Raw genomic sequence first — 20,010 nt, 5'->3', positions numbered from 1 at the left:
AATCAAACTGTTATTTTATCAGTCAATTTTAAGTCAGACTTTACAGGGTTAATGAAATGGACTGAGATGAAACTGTGGCCTTTGAAAATGTGCTAGCATGGATATCTTAGAAGACCTTTCTCTAAATGTATGTCATTATTTGTAATACAAATAATGACTTTTTCCCCCCTAATACAAAGATACTGTATGGCACCAGAACCTTTTAAATAAAGTGAATGAGTCTTATGGGTATTTTTATCATGCTTTTTGTCTTCCTTTGGATTTTTTATGATTAAATTGAAATGCTTCAACATAAGCTATAAAATCATGCAGCATTGGAGCAACTTCTTTAAGAAGACAAAAATTTAAAACTGATCAATAAAAGCTCCAAAATGGGCAGGTTATGTTGGTCCATGTCAGATCTCATTGTCAATGTAAATGTCCAGTAGAGCATTCACACTTCTGTTGTCCTCTCTAATCCTTTCATACGGGCTACTACACCGTCTGTCCTTCTGAGCTTCCCATGTCTGTCTGCGTCTGGCTTTGAACTGGAAACAATACACCCTATAAACAAATATAAACTGAGAGCTTTAGATCAAAGAAACACTGAAAAATTAACTGGAGTGAAAAAAATATCTGAACTGTCTCTCTATTGACTGATGAATATGTCAAAAACAATATAAACATACAAAATAGACATATTGCATGTATTTTACAGCAAATGTTTCCTTAATCTGGTGCTTTGTGCTCCAAAAAGTGCTGTGTGAATTTAGCTTAAAATACTTATAAATAAAATATACATACCTAAATATATATTAACTCTTAAATCTGCTTACAGTATGTTCACTTCATTGTGTACACATACAGTAGCTTCCTAAGCAAAAATATCTTTACTTCTAAAAAGTTAGCTTTTGTTTACAGTTTGTCTGTAATTAGTCTATAGTCTATAATCAGCTTTATATATAAAACAATAGAAGGCTATGGTATGTCCTCATTTAGATCTGTGGGTATGTGTGTGTGTGTGTGTGTGTGTTTGTGTGTGTGTGGCAGTCTCTCTCTTTGGCGTCCCTGTGTTCGGCTGGTATGATTGAGGTGAGCAGTTGAAAAGAGAGCCCCGTCAACAAACTGTTATTACCTCAATAAGGATGAGAAAATCGATGGGGCGGAGAGGAACAGTGCGTGTGTGTGTGTGTGTGTGTGTGTGTGTGTGTGTGTGGCGCCACTGCTGCCAATGGGACAGTGGCCAAGACCAGAGAGATGGAGAGAGAGCAAGAGATTATGTATGATTCTCTGTTCCTCCATATGTCGGACCTCTTCATTGAGCTCAACACTGTTCTGAAAGTCAGAGGTGCCAGTGTGCTGGAATAATTTCTCTTCCTCCTTTCAAAGACACACACACACACACACACACACACACACACACACACACACACACACACACACACACACACACACATCCACTGCTGTGACTCAATTACTGGTGGTGGAGCAATAATAAAGTCCGGCCAGCGGAGACTTCGATTGCTGACCTGCCGGGAGGCACCCCTGGACAGCTGACTTCACCAAAATTAAACAACTCTCCATTCTCCAACTCTTAAACACACACACACACACACAAAAACAAACACAAACACAAACACAAAAACAAACAAACAGCCATTTGTCAAGCATGCAGACAATAAGCTCAAAGTACATGACCAAACATACACACTTGTGAAATGAACAGAATAATCTGAACAAGCAAAATATCCTCAACGCTCCAAACAAAAGATATATGTTGAAAGGGAACTTTTATAAATAATATAATATAATATAATATAATATAATATAATATAATATAATATAATATAATAATAAATTAATAGCAACATTTACTGAAAGGGTATTTAATTACAATTTATTATATTATATTATATTATATTATATTATATTATATTATATTATATTATATTATATTATATTATATTATATTATATTATATTATATTATATTATATTATATTATATTATAAGCCTTAAATCAAAATGCCAGAATGTTGCTTTAGTTCAAACCAAGGGCCTAACCTGAGTTCTAACCCTAAATCCAAAAAATAAAAAAAAAGAAAGAAAGAAATTGTCAATGAGAATGTTGTTCCAAAACCAACAAGAAAGTTGATCCAGGAACACGCTGTACTTGGTGAAATCTAAGCCAATGTTTTCTGACACCTGACCTAGTCCTGGTATAACTGAGATTTGAACTGTGAATCACAATGATTGAACAAAGAATGTTTTATGTCATATTCCTAGAGCTCCAGCACAACAAATGCAAACCAAATAACTCCTTTCACTGTGACGCTAACTTATTTGGAGTATTTACATAATTAAACAACATGGTTTCATTAAGAACAAATTTCCCCAACCTGAAAAACAGATAAAGCACTACAGTACATAGAGTACCTCTTCACTCAGAGGATCCATTTACAAAAAACACAACACATGCAAACATGGCTCTGTATACATGTAGAAGTAAAACAGCAAGACAGTTTTTTTTTTCCATTTCATGATGCAACTCTTTCTGTCATTTTGCAACAGACTCTAATGTTCATCCAAGCAGAATTATTACCATATGAGTTTCATCACTAAGACAATGATGATATAATAGAGGCCGGCCCGCCATCTGAGTCCTTCATAAAAGAGACTCATTACCTTGATGTTATAGCTAGTGCTGTAGCACTCTTTCTAAATCAAGGAAAGAGGATCTGGAAACACTTAATAGTGATAGAGGAATGGCAGATGAAATGCATACAGCTGTACAATGATTCATGTTTCAGCCCACATAACACGGATTCTTGATAAACCTGTTAGTTCAATGGAGTTCTGCAATTAAGCCTCTAATAATGAATCATTTATGTATTTCAATATAACATAGAGATTCACATAAACTATATAAAACCATTATATATAAAATAAAATATAAACTTACATAAAATAAAATAAAAAAATATTTTTTTTCACTTCAGTCAAGACCATTACCGCATTGTAATGGTCTGTTGCTGAATAAACACCTCATTTCAACAGTACATTTCCATTGATGCTTTTTTAACTATTTTTGACCCTATTGTTTGAAATAGTGGAAATTTAGTTTCATACCTTTGGCAAGCGTTCAGGGTCTCCTGGATGCCGAGGTATCACCTTCTGTAACCGCTGAAAACCATAGTCTATGGTGGGTTCATTCAGAGCTGTGGACACAAACAAAAGAGACAAATCCATCATTTTTATGTAATTTTAGAAGATTGTTTTTTTATATATATATATATATATATATATATATATATATATATATATATATATATATATAAAGCATTTATACATTTAGTTGTTGTAAATTGTCTCTTTTTTTTCTAAATATACTGCAAATTCACTCAAACCTAGAGTAATAACTGCAGAAAGTGCAATTTTAATATATACAACCGTTCTAATGGAAGTCATTTTGAATTATTGGGCATTCTTATGTCCATGTTAAGTGCAGTAAGTGCGTATAGCATGTAAGCGGAGGACGTTTATGTTTTACGTTTCACGCCGCAATTACTTTGCATAAAGTCTTTATGTTGTCAAAAACACGAAAGCCTGTCATTCACTCTGAGCGAGGGATGAGATGGAGGACAGGAGAGATATTCACACCACTTGCTCCTGTAATGGACAGAAAATGGATGTAGAAGATCTGTTCATGATGGCACTTTGTAAAGTGCCACAGTTTTGAGAGCCTGCTTAAAAGTAGGGGACCAAACAAAAACTCCTAATGGCATTAGCATTCAAGTCAGTTCTGTTCTAACCAGCGCAGATAAACTGCATTTTCAAAAAAACAAACAAAAAAACATGCAGGTAACACTTTATAATAACAAAAACATGTTCATTTTTACATGTACATTATTTACCAATATAATATAATATAGCAAAATATTATATTATATTATAATTATAAACACATTTTGTAATGTGCATTATATGCATTTTGTAATATGCATAATATGCATAATTGTAGACATGACATTTAATAAACAATTAATTAAATTAATTAAAATATATTCATTATAAAAATAAATAAATGATAAATAATTCAAATAATTCAAATATTTTACTACATATATTATATTATATTATATATATTATATTATATTATTATATTATATTATATTATATTATATTATATTATATTATATTATATTATATTATATTATATTATATTATATTAATTTCTTAAATACTTTATTACATTTAATGAATAGCACAAATTACTTTTTTTCACTGTGCAAAGCATTTAACATAGTGTGAGACATTATATGATATGTTACACAAGTCTTCCTATATATCCATATATCCATCTTATATTCATAACAGCCTGTGTTTTACAGGTGCCAAGTTTGCTGTCATCTGTGTTTTGGTTAGAATGTGGCTCAGAGTTCATGGGATCCAAAAATGGCATCCGATTAAGCCCAAAATATGAACATGTAAAACGTTGCAAAACATTCATAAATAACATGTCATCTTAGTATCTGGTCCCAAGGCTGTTGAAGGATGGACCTGTGATAAGAAAGAGAGAAAAGAGGAAGAGAGAAAGAAAGAGTGGTTTGGACAGTTTGAGTGTGAGGGAGTGTTAGGGGCTGCTGGGGCATGAAACATAGGTACTTTCCTGTCAGTTGGAGCAGATGGTTAAGATACTGTAAATACTGTTTAAGTTATATTGAAGTTAGTGCATGCCAATTAAGAACATATAGGTTAATTACAGTATAAGTGCTGCTGTTCACAGTTATTACCGCAATAAACGACCTTTCATTATACAGTTCGTCGGAAATGTTGGTTCATAATATCTAATTAATTTAAAAACCTGTCTGGATGAAGGAGAAAGAAAACTGGCTTGTGCATGCATTCCTGTGTGTGGGGCATCTGTTAATAAAGTAATATGGAGATGGATGCGTCATTGCACTCACAAACACATTCACATGCTTGTATGTGTCATGTGTATGAGTACTTCACTCCTTTCTTATTGCCATTGATTTCTACATTGTAGCCAATCCTCTCACTCAGGCTGGGGAAAACATTCACTTACCGAGAGACACAGAGGTCGACAGAGATGCGGGGGGGGGGGGGGGGGGGGGTTGGGTGGAGGGTTGTGGTAGAGAGGTGCAGGGACAAAGGGGTTCTCAAGATGTGTGGGGAAAGATAAAAAAGGATTTGTTTTTCACTAGGAATTGTCTTAATGAACTGACCATAATTTATCTTGGTATTATGCTCAATGACATAAGCCTTTAAACATATTTTTTGCATCTAATCCAATGACATTCATACATTTTTAAGTGTGATTTTACATTTTTAAGTTGTGCATTCCAATGCTTTTTGTGGGCCACTACACCAAAGGAGTTAGAAATGTCATGCAATGTATTTGTGGTTTAATGTATATTAACTAGCTACATATATAATAATATAATATAATATAATATAATATAATATAATATAATATAATATAATATAATATAATATAATATAATATAATATAACAGATAAAATAAAAAAAAAAAAAAAGTGTAAAAGCATAAGGAAATAACCATAGTAAATATGCATAATATATAATGTATAATACAATAAATTAATGAATCAATTGTCACATTCAAAAAAGTTGTGTGAAAAAAAACTGTAAATATGATATGATATGATATGATATGATAAACAATAGCAACAATGACATGTTGATCATGACATATTATATTATATTATTATATATTATATTTTATTATATTATGTTTGTTAAATACTTTATTCAATAGACATACCTTATTAATCAAGTGATGCATCTAATAAATAAAAATGCTAATAACAACGATTGTTATTAATTAAGTTATTAATAAGTAAATTAATAAAAGCAAATTATATGATTTCATAATGTACATATATTATATTATATTATATTATATTATATTATATTATATTATATTATATTATATTATATTATATTATATTATATTATATTATATTATATTACAACAAAAAATTATTCATCCAATTATGCATTAATAAATGAATATCATTAATTTTTAAGTGTGACTTTCAACTTGTGGGGCCACTGTGTGCCAACAAAAACAAACCAAAACAAACCAAACCAAACCAAACAAAACCAAAACAAAACAAAACAAAACAAAACAAAACAAAACAAAACAAAACAAAACAAAACAAAACAAAACAAAACAAAACAAAACAAAACAAAACAAAACAAAACGTGTGAATCGTGTGCGTAAACCACAGTATTTCTGGAGTCACGTTCCAAACCCCTTTTGAAAAATAACCTTGCTAAACCAAACTGTGTTTTTGAAGAATCTGTTTCTTATGAAAGAACCTTTCGTCCACTTTCAACACAGGCTGTGGGTCATTGTGTCCCTCAAGAGAATATTAGTTTCCAATTTGATAAACTTTTTAATTTGGTCACCACATCCTCTAATACTCACTTAAAAGAACACAGAGATATCAAGGGCATTGAGCAATACAAAGTCAATTTCTATAGAGGAAATAATCCTTCAAGGGTCTAACTAGGGACAAACTCGAGTGAATGAAGTTCACAGAAGGAGAATGAATATCTCTACTATATGAAAAGTTCTCTTCCCAAAATGGGGAAGTGGGCTTGTTGTTCGCCTAACTTTTCACTGTAGCCAAGTTCAGTATTCACTACATGTGAAACAAGCGCTAACCACACGGTAAGTATTTATAGCTTGGCCTAACTCCACTTCTTCAAACTGTTTTATTGTTTTCCTCATATTAATACCACATGGCATCAATTTGCACAGGGATGTTGGTTTATAGTTCTCCCTTGGTAGCTTTAGTGGTTAAATAGCCAGAAATAACCTAAGCGAGAGAAGCATCTAACTGTGCTACCAGCTAATTTAGCATCCCAAAATGTTTCAGAAGGGAGTTGTTAAAAGAATATCAGTATGAACTGTGGAATGACATGCTTGCATGGCAATGGCAAACAATCCAATACGTCTATATCATATATTGACATGATACCAGCTCAAGGACGTGGAAATCCATAGGCTTAAGACTGGTCTACCCGGTCTAATTTATACCAATGTAGCGGATTTGTAATAAATTTGGTAATTGCTTTGGTTACAGAAATTCAGTTAACCATACAGAGAATATCTTTAGCCCACAAAGAGAAAGCAGGATCAATGAATAGTGCCACTGCTGCAACATCTGTGAGCTGTCAGCACAAAACGATTGGCTGATACTGTCATACTAATATGACTAGAACATCATTGACAATAAATGAGAGAGCACCATACACCCCACCCAGTGCGTATCACTTATTTCTATCCCTCGGTCTATGTGAAGAATCTCTTGCAATCACAAAGATCAATTCTTATTGAAATTTCATGAGGGCAGATCCAGGCCTCATCATATTTCACTATAATGACCCGGAGGAGAGAACGTTGTAAGTAGAGGGATGGGGAGGAAAGTGGAGACAGGGAAGCATAAAGTAAGTCCTCATTTAATTTGAGCATAGTAAAGTGGCATGATGGGTAGTAGTTCGGTACATAATTGCCTATTGCATATACTTTCACCCTACAATCAAGTCCAGCCCACACAAAATCCAATAGATTCACTGATTCAATAGACCTTAAATGTGATTTGTGAATAAATGTGAGAGTTGCTTGTTTGTCCATTGAGTCGTAGCCTTGCATCCCATGTTTAGATCCGTTTTATAACATTTTTTAAAACATTCAAATAAAATTAAGTCTTTAAATAAAATGATGAATCTAATCTAATTAAACACATCAAACAAAGTAAATGTAATTAAAGAATCAAATATATAACAGAATCAATTTTATTGTAGAACCAGTGTTTGAAAATATAATGTAATTCAACATTATTGAATCATAACATTAAAGAGTATCGATTCTATTGTAGAACCTGTCTTTGATTCAAATCAAACAAATTGAATTAAATAAAAAAAAACCTACATTAAATCAAATTGATGTAATAAAATCTATAAAAGAAATTTAAATTCCATTAAAGAACCAGAAGGTCCAGTGGTCTGTTGGCACTCTGACCGTATGGATCATCTTTCACCAAAAACTTTTTTAAAACAACTAAATTTAAATAAATGAATCAAAAAAACAAAGAATTAAAAATCAAATGGATATAAAATAATTGATAATGTTCTATCATGAGTAGACTGTGAACTCTGCCAAAACTATATTTAAAATTCAAACCCAAATGTCAAACAAAATGAACTGAATCTACAACAGAATTGATTATATTCTAGAACCAGCAGGTCCAGCGCTCTAGCAACTATGGGTTGTCTTTCACTAAAACAATGTTTTCCAAGAACGTTTGAATCAAATCAAATGCATGTGAACTGAATCAGACAAAACAGAATCAAACTGATAGTTTATCCACTCAAATCAATAACAATAGCGATTCTATTCTTGGAACAAGCAGGTCCGTGGCTCTGACAGCACTACGACTGTATGGATCATCTTTAACTAAAACGCCAATCCTTTTCCTGCTGTAGTACTGCAGTAATGAGCAAGGGAATGTCACCCCCTCCTCTCCCCCTTCATCTCCTTCCCTCCTTCTTCCCAGAGGGCGCATGTATTCCACCCCTTCAGGTATGAGCTGAAGGCAAGAGCTCTGGGGGATCAATACACACGGCAGTGGAGCGTTCAATACCTCTGAATTATTGCTTCATTCTTCCCCCTTATTATAGATGAGTTATTTTTTCCAAGCCACACCACTTTAAGATCAATAGAGAACAATCTTATTCTTGTCTTTCCCCCTCTCTTATTCTACCACACTTTTTTCTTTCTAATGTTGCATCTTTATGATACAAAACAACTGGTGGTAAAAGAGATGTTGGAGGCAGGTGTAGAGGAGGTGCTGCTGAAGTACGCTCTCTTTACAGAATGAAGGAAATGTTTCTTTACATGACAGAACTATACACAAATATATAACATGCAGTTTGTTGTATTTTAGACTAGAGCAGTTTTATTCATTACTTTGAGAAACACAAAATCATTCTTGTGTTTTTTTCTGCTTGGTGTGCTGACTAATTGCATATTTCCATGGTGCTCTTGTTTTCACTGAGGCTGTGTTATATAATAAAGCCCCAAAACTCGTCCTTTGGGGTCTTGTTAACAGTGTGTGTGTGTTGGTGTGTGTAATTCATTTACCATCTACAATGCTACCGGATGCAATTCTAGCCGTTGTGACTGCTGCAAAGATATCTGGCTGCAGTCTGATCTTGCAGTGACCTGGAATTGCCTGTAATCTAATTGGAGGTGTTTGTCCCTTCCGACAATAAAGCATTAAGTTGGCAGCAGTAGATCCCACAGAATTTTTAACGTCACCAATTACTGCCTGTCTAGCCAGCAGAAATGCTAGCAGAAAAGGCGCTTTGCTATTAAGAAGCGATATTTGGTTAAATCGATTGTAAAAAAAAAAATATATATATATATATATATATATATTATATATATATATATATATATGATATATATTGAACTCATGCATTGAGTCACAAAGGAAAGTTCCATTTTGTTTTTTACTATACTTCCCACAGTTCAGTTTTATAGGATGCTAGTAGAATTCTGTCTAAGGGCCCTATTTTAACGATCTAAGCACATGGTCTAAAGTGCACGGCGCAGGTGCACTCAGGGCGTGTCCGAATCCACTTTTGCTAGTTTAATGACGGGAAAACAGTCGGTGGGCTCGGGCGCATGGTCTAAACGGGTTGTCCCTATTCTCTTAATGAGTAATAAGTGTTTTTTGGGGCGTAACATGCAATAAACCAATCAGAGTCTCATCTCCCATCCCCTTTAAAAGCCAGTTGTGCTTGCGCCATGGCGGGTTCGCTATTTACATGGTGGAATATAATTTTTCATTTTTAAAAATGTTTGTGTACCGCTGCCAGTTGCTTGTGTGTTGTGTGTGTAATAAGCTAAGTGTACGAACGTTGTGCACCCACCTATAGGGACATATTACTAACACGCTCTTTAAATAACAAAGAAAAAATATTGCACCAGACTTTAGACCAGGTTTGAGTTGGTCTATGGCGCAGTCTATTTTCAATTCCTCAAAATAGCAACACGCCAACAATGCGCCTGAACACACCTCTTTTTTAGACCAGCACGCCCATGGGCGCACAAATGGAAACAAATGCATTTGCTATTTAAATTTAAATCTAATTTTAACTATAATATATTGCAATAATATTTTAAAATACTATTGTTATTTACAAAAATATTTTACAATATTTTATTTTAATTTACATACTTTAATTACTATTTATTTGTTATTCCAAATATTTTTTCCATCTAAATGTAACAAGTTACCCCAGTTCTGAAACTACATTTTCAAACAACACCAATCACATTATTTTTCAAATGCTTCCCACCAATCCCTCGTTTTTCACTGTCATATCAATTTCTGATTTGATTGTTTCAAATTGGAAATATGTTCCATCATGCAAGCTAAATGTTCTGCAAATGCTTCTTTATGATAACTCTAAAGGAGAGTAGTGGTTTGGCATCACTGTTCTTACTTATCAGAAATATCAATTTTAAAATTATAAAATTAAAGAAAGTGAGTGGAATGATGAACTGAAGGGGAAAAGCATGGCCTTTCGCTCTCAGATCTGTTTCCATGCGATTCTTGTGAATGCTAAGGCAGTTCCATAGACAGGATTTGTCTCTGTTGCTCCAATGGTTTATCGATTGGCACTTTGCACTTCCTCCTAACAAACACACGCCGCTGACATTCAGTTTTAGAAGTGACACAGGACCTACACTGTCAATTATATGAGATGTATTAGTTTGTCCCCAGGGATCTGTATATGGTGTCCAGTACAAATGAAACACAGAATGAGAGTGAGACAGACAGACAGACAGACAGACAGACAGACAGAGAAACAAACAATCCTACTGAAGAAAAACTAGCTTAAACCAGACTAAGGTGGTTTGCTGGTCTTAGCTGGTCACCAAGTTGGTTTCCACTGTTTAGGTCAGTCGATGCAGAGAGATATTACGATTCTAGACGATACTGATAATCCAATATTTATTATGTTACAGCTGATATTAAAATGACATACTATTCTGTGTAAGTAAATAAATAATAATCATTTTATAATAAATAATCATTTAAACTCAAATTTATTTACATGCTACATCTGGAGCTAGGAGATAGGAGACTAGCTAAACCAACATAAAACAGCATAACAACGTCTGAACATCATCTAAAACAATATAAACCAAAAAAAAACTATACAAAAAAGCTATACCAAAAGCAGCTTAAACAACCTATAACTTTAATCAGCGAAAGCTCACGGAGGAGCATGTACAGAGGTATCTCAAGTGTATTTATTTATGTTGTATGGGAACAATACATCCACATGGCTTGTTTTTAACTCTGCTGCACTTCGTATAGCTGTGTTTTGTTTTATAACTTTATTGTGCTACAAAAAATCTAAAACAAAGCCTGACCTGTATTTTCCGTGTAAAACACAGGCCAAATGCACAGACTTTCTTGTCTCATTGTCTGCAAGACCTTATGTTCAACCTACGTTCTTGTTGTGGTTGACTGATTTAGCCATTTATGGATTCCGACTTCAGTTGTAGTTTCCAGGTAGCCATTGATTAATGCCTGGCCAGAGCCTGGCGGGAGGTGTCCGTGGCTTTGCCTGTATTGATTCAATTAGTTCTGAGGGTTTGCTAGTGTTCTATGCAAATAGTCTTTGCTAGCGGCCTCGGCTAACAGAGGCTGATTAGCATCGCCAGCTGTCTGCTGGGTACTTCTAATACCCATGCCAGCTGCCATCATTGCGTGCCAGTTGCTTAACGTCGGTGATGCCCCGAAAGGTGCCAACTTGAGTTCATTTTCAAGAGTAAGGTACATGATTAGATGAAAAAGCTGAAGGGTACCTGTAGCACAGCTATAAGTTTGATTGATTTATGCTCAAAGGCATGAATTTCACTACATTTGCTTTTATTTCCAAAGAATTTCTGCCCGGCGAATTCTGCTATTCATACTCATAGCAGTGGGTGAAAGAAATAAAATAATAAATGTGCCATCTGTGTCTTCCTTTGAGTGTCACTGCTTGCCACCTACAACTCTGATACCATGTCTATCGTGGCACTTCACTTCTGTGGACGCACATACTGTTTCCTTCTCCCTTCCTCACTGGAACGACTCAGTCGCCCTCTCACAAGATCCATCTGTGCACCAGATCAGCTATTTTCTCTATTAACCCTCCATTCATAAACAATCACAATCAAGTCCTCCCTCTTGTTTGTGTGTGTGTGAGTAATTAACAAAAACCAGCAAGTAAAAAAAAAAAAAAAAACAAAAAAAAAAAATAACCATGAAATCAGGCAGTGAGCTGACCTTTGACCTCACGGGAGAAGTAGGCATTGATTGGGATGGGTATGAGGTATGACCAAAGCGCAGTCACGGTGCTTCATGAGCGCTGAAGTAATTGGTGACAAAAGATCAGCTTAACTGAGGCAATATTGTGTTTGTTTGTATATTTACGCATTAACAGTTTCATGTAAGCTGCACAGTTTGTTTTGCTGTTTAAATGGCTTCATTATGGAGTCCTATAAAATACGGCTTGTTTTCTTCCTTAATTGTAACAGGTTTTATGAGCATTAGCTGTTATATTTTCTCCATCAACAGTAATTAAGCTAACAAAGCTGTACTTCTGAACAGAGCGTAGTTTTGTGTGTGGGTGTGTGTGAGAAAATTCAACAGCAATTCTTTGTATATAGCAAATAATTCTATATAAAAAAAATCAAATACATGATTATCCAATCATATTATCCTATCCTAAATTACCATATACATAGGATAGAGTTTGGAGTGGTTGGTGGGTGGCCAAAAGGATATTCTATTGGTTTTCTATTCTTTCCCCTAGATATAACTCAGATTCCTCCTCCAAAGCATGGCAAAGTTTTTTTTTTTTTTTTTTTTTTCCTGTATTATTGTTTAAAAACACTTGAAAAAAGTAAAAGCGCACCTCTTCTGTGACCAACCTGTTTTTATGTAATGATAATGTTGAAATAGGTCAAAAGTTTCTTGTTTTAAGATGAAAAGCTTACCTGTGTAGATGAATCTTCCTGGTGTGCCTTTGCAAAACTGTTTGGACTTATAGGAAAGCGTAACCTCTACCACCCCGGGGATGTGACGAGGAGGGGTCTGAACTCTGATGGCATGAGGTGTGATGAGCTGTGAGGAGAAAATGAGATACAGAGAGGACATTAGACTCAAGGAGGTCTATAATACCTGGAGAAAGCATTTCCATTTCCCTCAATGGCAGTTGCTCAGCTGGCACAGGAATTATGAGAATTCAATTCTACTGTGTTTGACAAAGGGCGCTCAGTTATGCAGCAAGGTTGTTTTGAGCCAATCATTAAATGCCATGTGACTGACTAATATCTCTGAAGCTGCAGGAAAACAGTGTAAACAAACACAGTTCCCAACACTTGACTAGTGACTATACTGAGCTGTGACATGAACAGACACTTGAGATGAACTGACTTAATAAATCCACTTAAAATCACATTGACACAAGTTCATGAAAAAGTCTCAGAACAGTGAAGAAAAACTCTGGCAGCATTTGTTGGCAGATGCTAGTTGTGTTTTGTTTGTTCATTTGCCCTGGTTGATTATGTTGTTTGATCCAGTTCTGATCAGTAAACAATCTGACTGTGTGTGTGCCACGTGTGTGTTTGTACATGTGTGGCTGAAGCTGAAGCTTGTCTAATCAGTATCAGGCTGTTTATGGTGGGTGGTGAAGGGATGGCGTAGATGAAGGCTGGAAGAGGACAGGTGGAGCTCCTCAGAGATGTAATTACCAGCACACTGTCTTTTAGCATCTCACAGACTATATGCTTGTGGTTCATATGAGCTGTTGTCTAAATCATCTTTGAACATTTGTCTCTCACAGTCATAAACTCAATTTCAAAACAATAAACCAGTGAAAGTAGCAGAAAAAGTAGTTGTGGAATGCTAGTGTGCTATGCCAAATTAACCGTAAAAAAACGCAAATGTAATCCACTCGACACTATCACTAAAAGAAACATTAAAATATTTCAATCTAAATAAAAATATACTCCTTTACCCAGTATTTATGCGGTTTATGCTTATTAGAGTATGATGTCATTAGCTTAGCAATATGCTAATGTCAAACAGTTCTGGAATCAACAGTGAATGGATTGTAAATGTGTGCTGTATCTGAGTGTTCCAGATCATTCACTTATGATGAGTAGGCAAATGTTTCGGTGCTATATAAAAAAAATGGTTTTGGTGATTAAAAAAACGCGACTGACTTGCAGTTAACGCTGCGGCCCTGCGGCGGTACACGCGGCGGTATTACCCATTCTGGTTGTCTACCTACTGTATACAAACACAGCATTAAATTAAAAGTATTCTGTATACATGAACAAAGAAAGGAAGTTTAGGTAACACTTTAGGTTAGGGAACACTATTAACTATTTAGTTAATTTAGGGATCTTATCTATGCACGAACAGCTTGTAACACTCCAAAGAGAAAGGAAAACTTCCCCTTTAATAGTAATATGTGTTCCCTAATGTAAAATTTTACTGAAGTTTAGATTGAATCCAATACATTCGTCACAGTATGTACTCTCTCAGGTTAGTGGCTAAGTGGCTATTTGTTCCTAACTGTCCATTTTTGGCTGCAACTGTATGCACTGAACATGCTATAGAAAGACACAAGGGCCATCAGGAGTCAACAAAAAGACTTCTTCGAAGCACAATGTTTATGAATGCTGCTTTTGAGAATGACAGACAAATATGACTGTGTTCAGAGGACGGTAAATGGGTAGGAGGAGAAGAAATGAAAAAGATCTTCCTTGGACCCTCCCCTGCTCTTGTTCTCTTCCTCCTTTGTTAGATGCTATCTGTGGTAATCAGATCACTTCTGGCACTGCAGCTAAAGGGAACTATGTGGCTCTTGATGGGCCCCCCGTGTACGGGGGTCACGGGGTCAGGAGATAAAGGTCACAAGGTTATGAGGTCCACAGGAACCGCTATAGGGAGATTTCAGCATAATATATTAATCGTTACAAGATGTAGTTCATAACCCCCCCCCCCCCACACACACACACACACACAGTCATTAGCTCATTTCTCTGGTAGCTAATAGCACTCAGCACCATCCGATCAAAGAGGTTAGCTGAATATGCAGTGGGAAATTTGTATCAGGGTTGGTGCTTGATGAACACTCAGTAGTGCTCATGAAAAGTGGTGTCTGAAGTGAGAAGTACTACAAAACACTCCAGATCAATATGTTTGTGTATGCGATTCGCCACCACTGATTTGAGCACATTTAAAGCCGCCGCTATTGAGCAGTTAGCCAGTGTTACACAAGCTGCTCAATTTCTTGTACAAAGACATGACAAAACAATTGAGCAGCTATTCAAAGTATTACATTTCTTAATCACTTAAGCACAGTAACTTAATCACCTGCATAATGTCAGCCTAACAAAACGCTTATGTATTGGACAATGGGTGCCTTTGAAAGCTTTGGGAAAGGTTACAGATATAACTGCATAAAGATTTAATGATTTAAGTTTTAAATAACAACACTGGAGGAATTTTATTAAGTTGACCAACTGTAATGTTGTATTTAAGATTTATACTGAACTAAATTGAGACTATTTAATTGTTGACTGATCAGTTAATTGTGCAATAATTAAATTTTTAACATAATATGTCAGGAATAATTGAGAACGGGCCATTAAATTACTGCATACTGAATGTGGCAAAGCGATCTTGACACAAGCATGCATTCATTTTCAATAATTCAAAAGTACAAAGAGTAAAAATTTTAATTATTTGGCTAATATCATGTTTTCCCCATGTACAAGTTTATGTAGTGCTTTTAACTCTTGCTTAAAACAGCCTAAGATATAACTTGTTATTAAGGAACATGGTGCGGTGATATAGAAATAATTGTGGTCAACAATCAATTTATATATATATATATATATATTTTTTTATATATATATTATATTTTTTATTTTTATTTTTTTTTTTTGGAAATAACCATGGATGCACTGACAGCATCTAAAAACTTATGTATGGAAGCTATTTTCCAACCGATAATTGTGAGATAAAAAGTTGAAATTGTAATAACAATTATGAGATAAAAAGCTATTTTTGGCTTACAATCTTAATATGACATAGCACATAATTATGCCTTTTATTTCATAATTTAAATGCTTTATGTTATAATTATGACCTATTTTTCAACTTTGTCAAAATTTCAACTTATAATATATAAATTTGGTAACACTTTATTTTAAGGTGTCCTTGTTACTCATGTTACATGTATTTACTATTATAATAACAATTAAATATGTATAATTAAATACAAGTAACCCTAAGCCAAACCCAAATCCTAACCCTAACCATATTGTAAGTACATGTAGTTAATTAATATTACACAGAACATATATGTATAATTACACTGTAACAAGGACACCTTAAAATAAAGTGTGACCATAAATTTCTACGTTCTGTAATTGTAATGATGTTACGTGGCAGAAATGGACTTTCATAAATACGCACAGCTTTAGCAATATACAAATCTTTGGGAATTATTATATTTATTTTATGTATATTTCTGTACTTACGTTTTTAACATTTTACTTTTTGAGTCCCAAACCTAACCTCGATCCTATCAAATTCTAAATATTTTAAGTAATAGCTAAATGTAAGTTTTATAAAATGTGTAGAAGTTTTAGATGCTGTCAGTATGTTAATAAGGTACATTTCAGTGTCAATGCAAATATATTAAAGTGTATGTGTACTAGTACTGTACGCTTTATGCATAAATACCTATGATTACTTATGAGATCAAGCAACAAGCAGTGAGAAAATCTAAAGTTCTGCTGGACATAGGGGAATATATGACTTGCAAACTCACCTCACTCCAGACCAACATGGTGCCGAAGATGACCTGCAGTCCGTCAAAGAAGTTGTCTCCAATGATGATGACAGTAGCCCCTCCTGTTGTCCAGCCTTCACTGGGACTAATGGCTTTGATACAAGGTGCAGCTGCCCAGAAACGCCACAGGACCAATTTAGAGAAAGCAGAAAAATGAAAATATACTTTATTCATCTGTGCTTAGTGTAACTAACCAACACTAGCATTCCTTGACCACGATTAGAAGTTTTGTAGAGAACTTCCTAACATTCAGGACCAACATTAGTGTGAGGGTTGCAGATTTCGGGGTTAAAGGTGACATTTAAATGCAGTTTATTTCCTGGGGTCTGAGGGAAGTCTTGACACCTCTCAGTCTCTTATTTCAAGGCCAAAGCAGGAAACCAAAAACACACAAATGTCACTGAGAAAACCCACACAGCTGGATCCAACTAAGAATCCCATACCACACGCTCTGGAAAAGTGTCGGTGGTTTTCACAGCTCTCATAGCACACATTAGGCGTAAAAACAGAGGCTCACTTACACCAAGAATTCCAGTCCAACTCTACACCCGAGCTGGCATATCCATACTTTGAGGGCACAGTAAGGAAATGCTTCGGCTGTAGCAGAACAGGGAGACATTGCCTCAAATTATGGGCAGGACTGCCAAAAGATTTACTCTTTTAGCTAGAAGGATGCATTCAAGAACCTCAGTATCTCAGTGTCCAGTATGTACTACTGTGCAAATCCTTCGTTACTAGGGCATAAGTCACAATTGATGATGAAATCATAATTTAAAGGCTGATGTAGTGATTTAGGATAGTTTTGGCATTGTTTTTGGGGTTTCTTAGACTTTTTATGTTGCACTTTCTATGTACATAGGGTTGATTTTTATTAAAAACATTTCCTTTTTTTTAAAGACAGCATGAAACCTATTGGAAACTACTTTATTGGAAACTTTTTAACATGCTTTTATTACTTACTTGCATTATCAACACAACTTTTTCCAGTTTAACACTGTAAAGCTGCTTTAATACAATCTTTATTGTATGAAGCGCTATATAAAAAAAAAGGTGACTTGATTTGACTTGCCTTTTTAGATACTGTATGTATTTTATTGCTTTACTCCTGTCCCAGAAACAGACTTTCAGTCTTTAAGTATGAAAAACAATCCTAAATTATGTAAATTGTTAAATGTTTGGTTACATTTTATTTTTAAATTGTCCTTGTTACAGTGTAATTGTACAAATACTGTAAGTACTGAGTACTATTAATTAAGTACATGTACTTACTAAATAACTAGGGTTAGGGTTTTGGGTTAATTGCTTATAATTATGCATAATTTACTATAGTAAGAACCTGTAAGATGTGTAACAAGGACACTGTAAAATAAAGTGTTACCATATGTTTTATATACTGTATACTATGATAATCTAAATAGAGTTAAATAAGCATAATCCATTTCTAAATGTATTGTATGAAATATATACATTTTTACTGTACGTCATTTGCAATTAAATTTTAAATGTGTGTATTCAGGATACATAAAATGCTAGACGTGAAATTGTCCTCAGGAAAAGAAGAATTGGTCATTTTATTTTAAAATGTGTGTAGAATGTGGTAGAAATGTTCTTGACATTTCACCAGTCAATCAATCAATCAATCAATCAATCAATCAATCAATCAATCAAAATAATAATAATAATAATAATAATAAATAATAAGGAACATTATTTTCCAAAAAGTCCACCTGGCCAAAAGAAGAACCTTTTTTGCCATATTTAACACTAGTGAAACTAAAAAAAAAAAAAAAAAAAACAGCCAAACTGTCATAAAACAAACTATATTCAATATCTGCTTATCAAATCTTCAAGTATCCTAAGAGTACACATTAGCATTATAGTGCGATTGTATGTTCTTTGTGTAAACAAGGTGACCTCAGGCCTCCTGCTGTAGAAGACACATGTTTTTGTCACCGGGAGTCGAGGTACAGTGGCTCGTTTAGCGTGTTCTGTTTGTTGCTCTCCACGGCGGCCGTGGATCTGTGGCTGAGGGAGAAAGGGACCACCACGGAGAAAGGTCAGTTTGCTTATTAGAGCTGTCTGCTCCCCTCCGAGGCACAAAGTCTCGTGCTAGCAGGGGGCAAAGAAAGCAATTTAGCCAGCCTGCGTTTACCTGCATTTAGCTCCCAAATGCCAAAGCGTCACTCACAGTAATGAGATATAAAGAGAGGAAGGGTTGTGATGGGCCAGCATGACTGTTAGATCCACACGCTGTGAGAAGCAAGTTGGGTAAGATATACTGTAACCTTGCTAGGCTAAGCTGAGTTGTTACAGTAAACATGAAAAGTCAAGCCGCATGAGGTCCAGCAAAACATTTCTTAGAAGCACTAACGATGATTGATGGCTAAAATAAATAGAAAATTTATATATATATATATATATATATATATATATATATATATATATATATATATATATATCTATATATATATATATATATATATATATAAAGTATAGTACATTTAATAAATCAGTATTTTTTTTTTTCCAGCATAAATTCATAAATGTATTTATTTTATTTTATTTTAATCCAGATTTAAATATAGTCAAATGTGTTCAATGGAGCTGAGAATACTTATAACTTATAATACTTATAACATACATATTCATTTATTTGATCAAAATTACTGATCAAAAAACAGTAATCTTGCAAAAAGTTATTACAATATAAAATAATGGTTTATATTTGAATATCCTTTAAAATATAATTTATTTCTGTGTTGAAAAGCTGAATTTCCATCAGCCATTACGCCAGTATAAAACGTCACATGATCCTTAAGAAATCATTCTGATATGCTGATTTATTATTAGAATTATCAATGTTGGCAACAGTTGTGCTGGCAAATATTTTTTTTAGAAACTGCAATACTTTTTTTCAGGATTATTTGATGAATAAATATGAAAAAAGATCAGCATTTATTCAAAATATAAATCTTTTATAAAAATATAAATCTTTGCTATCACTTCTTAACAATTTAATACATCCTTGCTGAATAAAAG

The 20,010-nt window shown here is 34.3% G+C and overlaps 1 pseudogene; it reads right to left on the bottom strand.

The window, feature by feature from the left end:
• The window catches only part of LOC109076659, a 122,251-nt pseudogene that overhangs the window by 15,597 nt on the left and 86,644 nt on the right, over positions 1–20,010 (bottom strand).

Source organism: Cyprinus carpio, chromosome A21 (assembly GCF_018340385.1).
Source record: "Cyprinus carpio isolate SPL01 chromosome A21, ASM1834038v1, whole genome shotgun sequence".
NCBI lineage: Eukaryota > Metazoa > Chordata > Actinopteri > Cypriniformes > Cyprinidae > Cyprinus > Cyprinus carpio.
This window is presented reverse-complemented; position numbering and strand designations above follow the sequence as displayed.